Below are 6,664 nucleotides of genomic sequence, written 5' to 3'. Positions count from 1 at the left end.
CCCCAAACTTGAACCCCACTGTGATCATACACTAAAGTACGGTGGCGTCCAAAGGGAAAGAAGATAGAGCAAAAGAGTCGCCAACAAGTTTTAAGAACTTGTAAACCGTTCACAGGGTGAAGGTTACACCCCTTAACGATCCAGGAGATCATCAACTCCAATAGGTCTGGAACCATGACTGGTAGTTCGGGGATGAAGGTACAAATCCAACCTAAAAGAAATTGAACCTGCCCTAATAATAGGCCTCTACTTTATTCTGATTGTATTCATGTGCGCTTTCTGACTAACATGCAGTCAATAGGTTTACCCTAAACCTGTTTATCTATGTTGGTTGAATATTAATGCACAAATAAACTATTATTGGCGATCACTTGAATTATAATCATATTAACCCTAAACAAGATTATTAATTGTCTTATTAAGCGTGATTACAAGTACAAATTCCCTTTTAACATGCATAAAAGGTGTGATCAAGCAATAACAATAAATATAATCAAGCAACATAATAATCATAATCAAAATAATCATAATAATAATCATCAAAATAATAATCATGATAAAATTATAATCATAATTATAAAAATAATCATGTTAAAGCATAATAACAAGATCATAGGCATGATACTAACAAGATTTATAGCAAACCCTAGCATGTCACTAAGCAATAAAGATCAAAGCTTTAGCCCTAACATGATACCATCATGAATATTAGGAAAGAAAATAGGAAGGATTGCAGGAATCATAATTGATATAAGCAAATCACCCTAAATACGATACTAGGAAGATCAAAACGCCCTAACATGATGCTAGGAATCATAATAACAACCTAGACATGATTTCTAAATCATAATATCAATAAAACCAATTAAAGCACTTACTTGGATGTCTCGTACCTCTTTATAATAACAAAATACACGCGTTAGTAACTTCAAGGAAAATAATAAAACAACAATTAAGTTAAATAATTGAAAGAGAGATTTGGGACCAAACCCTCAGAAATTAAAACCTTTCACGTCTAGGGCGAAGGCAACTTCGAATTTGGCTAGGTGTGTCTAGTGCTAATGTATGAGGAATTGTGTTTGTAAAAAGCTAGGCTTAGAATGAGAGAGAGAATCAAGAATTTCTTGATGAGAGTTGGTGAGAAGAAAGAATTGATGATAATTGATGATTGAAAACGGAGTTTTTGGGAGGCTATTTATAGAGAAAATTAGCCAAAAAGATAGAAAATCGAACCAGAGTTCTGACTTGAAAAAACGAAGTTAGCGCCAGACGTTGACTTTAGCGCCAGACGTTGACTTTAGCGTCAGGCGCTAATGCTGGCGTTAGGCGCTAATCAGGTTTTTGACGTGTTTTCTAAAATCAGATAGAATTTAACCGTACAGGAGGATAAAATCGTATTTTCCTCAAAAACACTCTTTTATTCCGAATAAAATTCCAGAAAGTCAACAAAAGTCAATTTATCAATGCTAATTGAATCAGAAATGAAAAGAACCTTCTAGAAGAATCTAGAAGACTAAAACCATTCCTAATTGCATTAGGAATGATAAATCCATATTAGGCCCTCCGCTAGATCATTGGGCCGCATATAAGGCTCAAATCGGGCCCAGTTTAGTAATTTGGCCATAACTTCCTCAATATTCATCGGAATTGGGCTTATAATATATCGTTGGAAAGCTCTTTTCAAACCCTATCCAACTACACTATTAATGGACTCATATCATGGACCAACCAAAACTGATATGCACGTTTTCTTAAAATAGGTTTTCAAAAAACAGAGAAAAGAGAAAAGAAATTAAAACTACCCGCAACACTAGACCTTCCACACTTTCACTTCATTCGATTACGATTCTACGTGAAAGGTACTCATCACCGGGTTTGGTTTTGGGGAGACACAAATGGGTGTCTACAAAAGTATAAAATTTTTAAATGATGAGATACAAATTTTTGGTTTTGATTTTCAAAAATCGATTTTTCATGAAATTTGGTTTTTATTTTCATGAATCAAGTTTCATAAAACCGAGTTATGATCTTCAAAAAAAATATGATTTTCTGAAAAATAAAATTGATTTCAGAAAGCAATTATTAGAAAATGCGTTCTTCTTTTTCTAAAACCAACATTAAGAATTATTGTATTGGTTTTCGAAAATTAATTTTCAAAATTTTTTGATTTGGATAAGTGAGAAATTTGAGGGATTTCCCTTCACAAGAACAAGCAAATCCCTTCACTCTCTCTTCCTTCATTTTCTTAGTTATCCAAATGAGGGATTTTGTTTTCTTCACCCTCTCCTTCCTTCATCTTCCTCCCCTCCTTTTCCTTCCAAAAATTCTATCCAAACACAAAAAGCTTGATTTTGGAAACCCACTTACATTGCTTTCTTATTAGGGGAGTAGGGGGTAAAGGCAATAGAATCCATGTATCTTTTCTAAAGCCGCTGTAATCTCTTATAAAATTGTGTTTGGATAGATTAGAGGGGAGGAAAAGAAGGGGAGGGAGGAGAAGGGGTGAGAAGGGAAGGGGATGGAATGGGAGGGAAGAATGAAGCGTTTTCCTTCCAAATCTCTCCATTGTTGGAGAGATCGATTAAATTTCTTGCAATTTGATCCCTCCATTTCTTTCCCCTCCATTTCTCTTTCTCCCTCATTTGTTATCCAAATGAAAGATTATCAATCCCTCAATTTTCTCTTCCCTTCCTTCCCTCTATTTCCTTCAATCTAAACAAAGTGTTAAAGGAAGGAAAGGAAAGGGAGGGAAATAGGAGGAAGGGAAGGGGAAAGAAAGGGATGAGGGGGAGGTGAGTTCCAGTTTCCCTTCAAATCTCTCTAATTTCGAAGGGATTATGTTTATTAAAGGGAGAGGGAAAATTGACACCCCCCCTTCTCCTGTCCCTTCCTTCCCCAATCCCTTACCCAAATAAGAGAGTTTGGCCCCCTCCCTTTCTTTTCCTTCCATTTTCTTCTATCCAAACAAAATGTTAATGTATAGCCTCAATCCATCTAACACTAGTAAAAAAATAGCAAATGGCACCGGTTCAAACCCGGCCTAAGGCACCGGTGCCATAATTGATTTTTGGCACCGGTTAACCGGTGCCATAAATATTTCTTTTTTTTTTGTTGGGAATTAAAGTCAATTGGCACCGGTTAACCGGTGCCAATTCATGTTTTTTTTTTTTTTTTTTTTTTTTTTTTTTAAAGTTTGCTTTATCCACACATACAATCAGAGATATATTGATCAAAATATAATCAGAAACATATAACAAGCTTGAATACGAAATATAATCAGAAATATATTGATGATTAAATTGTTATTTTACAATACAAAAAAATAAAATAAATTACAACATCAAAATCCAAAAAAAAAAATTACAACATCAAAATCCAAAATAAAAAATTACAACATCAAAGAAAAAAAAAATTACACATCTTCAACTAAGTTCTGAATTTCTAGTTTCATTTACTTCAAATTAGTAGTGTTATTACAATTTGTTTGCAATGTCAACTATCTCATGTTATATAATTTCACATCTTGGGCATTGAATTTGGTACTAAGCTTGATGTAATATGTGCATTATTTAATTTCTTTGACTAGGATTTGCTCTCAATTTTAATTTCAAACTTGTTATTAAATTAAACTTGGGGTACTCAAAAAGTGAGCGAAAAATTAGTCTAAATTAAAAAACATTGCCGTTTACAACTCTTTATAATTATAATTAGGTTGTGACTTTTTTAAAGTTAACATAAACTACGCCTAAGAAGAGTGTAACTACATACAAGCAAACTTACGCTTTCATTCATCTTTAAAAGCTAACTACATACAAATTCTGATAGGATATCATCCTAAATCAAAACATGTCCCTTATCCTTGCCAAAGTGATGGATATCATATGTCATCGAAGCGTTTTATCTCTATCTCAAAATAAACCAATCTCCAATAATCTAGATTTGTAAGTGATTACCAAAGATGTTGGGCAGATAATGGAAAAAGGAAAGCCATCCTTAACCAACCAATTGAAAAAGGGGGATTAATTAGATAAGTTCTAACTAAAGTAAGTACTATTATTCCATACAAAGACCAACCAATAATGTCGGCTTTGTGAATTGAATCAATTCAAACTATATATAATACTCAAGTTTAAGTACTTCATAAATAATTTAATTAGGTAGAACTACTTTAGTTAATTAATTAATTAATTAAGTCAAGAAAATGTTGATTTTGTGTACGTTAATTAAGCTAGTCTAGCTTTATTTTTCTATAAGCATTTAAAAGGCATTGGTCACTTGCCTAAAATTTTCCACCTTTAGACTGCAATTCCGCGTGCAATTGTGTACTATGTTCATTCGCATATTATAGCCCACAACAAGGATTGGGACCAATTAAATTAATTAATTCAAAGATTATGTACAAGCAACCCATTTTATGAATGAATTCACACTTAGTGTTGGAATTTTGCCTAGTCTAGTGGACTAGTGGAGTCACAAACTAATTATAATTTTCAATTTAATATTATTAAATTTGCATTCATCTATGAAATTTATTCTCAAATGTAGGAACTCAATAACATATTTCCATTATTTATGAAGAGAAAGAAACTTTCCACTAAAACACTAGCAACAATAGTAAAAGTTAAAGAGTACAAAATCAGCTGATTTTGAGATCGATTCTCATCACTCGCTTTTGTGGCTTACACAAAAATACCGCATATGCGATAGAAAAAGACCAATAGTTTTCCCATGTAGAAGAATAAAGAAAATAAGAAAGGTTTTAATTAAAATTTTTGAACAAATTATTATATTTTCAATTGGTTTTAAGATGAAATTTTATTTGGCTTGTACTCATACTACGTAAGTGATCAAACATTTAAATGTTCCTCTAGCATGAACTTATATGTGGATTGTGAACTGATGAAGATTTTCCAAAATAAATAAATAATAAAAAATAATAAAAAATAGAAAATAAGTACCTTAAATGTAAGATAGAATTTCAGCTCACTGTGAAACTATTTGTTGAAATAGTTGGATTTGCCCATTGCTTTTCACCAAATAGAGCATTAAAATCATAGATCGATTATTACAATCAAGTCTCTTAATTATTATGAGCAAAATATTTATTAATGATTGATTTGTTAGAAATAAACGACGTAGATTTTTAAGGAGGAAATCAATACTGAACAATGATTTATAAATCCCTAGGGTTGGTAATACTTTAATTGTAATTATTCAATAACGAATAATCATATAACTTTTATGACATTTTCTTTTTCAATTTATTGCATTAAAGACATTTATCGATGTATCTCTTAATCAGTCATGAACACTGCCAACCTAATGATCGATAATTATAATTATAATATCATACAATTGATACGCTACCAATTGGTTGATTAATTAGTTACAAGAATTATAGGTATGTATGGTGTGTGCATTCATAATCCAGATGTATAACAACAATATTTGAAGCTACAAACAGTTGCAATTAGGCCACTTCTTTTAATATCGTTAGTATTGTCCATTAGTTTATTTTTTCAAAAGATTTGGTGCATCTCCTAGCCTCGTCTATATGAATGTAGCTAGTGATGATATTTTTGGTCAACAACAAAACACTCGTGAATATCAATAGTTTTATTGCCGTCACATTTAAGAGCCCATGCTTATTAGAACCCACATGCTATGCTGGCCTATACAACGATGCAAACATATTTGAAAATGATGCTACACAATAATAATTTGTACTCGTTATTACGGAGTATTATTACTCTGTACATTATACAATCGATCATAGGTTTTTAGGTTAACCTTTTGGTAGAACTAGTCCTCTAACATGGTATTAAGAGGTAGCATGACTCTGCACAAAGCTCACGATTTTATATCTCATCCACCCCCAACTTTCAAGTGGAATATTTCGTGCTGGTATGAGGGTAATAAACATGTCACATCCACAATTCAAATCCAAAGGCTCTTATGTGAGGGGGCATGACCAATTATATAAACGATCCTAAGCTTTAACTATATCATCTTAAACTTTTGGTTGAGTTGATTTTGGTCTTTCAATTATTATTATTTTTATTATTCACTATGTCCCATTTAAGCTTTTTGGATTAAATGGTACAAACAATAAGAAACAGGGGGAATATAAAATAAAACTTTAACTATTGACTAAAACTTTTGGTTAATCTATTATTTGATATGGTATCAAAACCAGGCACCATGACAAAAAGTTTACAGCTTCAAATTTTATTTCCCCTATATTTCAAGGTAAAGAACATGAGGGACTCATGCTACATACATCCTTATTGTCAAATACTCAACACTAGATATGCAATGTTATATCACTTTCTTGGTTTGTTCCAAATCACTTGTGGAACCATCCATATATATCCCGACCACATGTTGCTCAAAATATATCAACTGGTACATTGCTAAAATTGTACAACAAATGACCTTATGCTACAACTTGTATAACAGAATTGCAATAATAAATGAGGAATATACTCTCACAAGTCACATTATTACTACTATTACAATGTCACAAAAATCGTTTTGGATCACGTGGAAGTTGAGGTTATACTTTCTCCGTTTTTTGTTAGTTGACACCGTACTTGCTTTTGTGGTTTATAGATTCGATTTAACATATTCACGTGAGATCTTGTTTTGAATTGTTTTAATATAT

Source organism: Chenopodium quinoa, unplaced genomic scaffold (genome assembly GCF_001683475.1).
Source record: "Chenopodium quinoa cultivar QQ74 unplaced genomic scaffold, ASM168347v1, whole genome shotgun sequence".
NCBI lineage: Eukaryota > Viridiplantae > Streptophyta > Magnoliopsida > Caryophyllales > Amaranthaceae > Chenopodium > Chenopodium quinoa.
Note: the sequence above shows the minus strand (reverse complement) of the source record.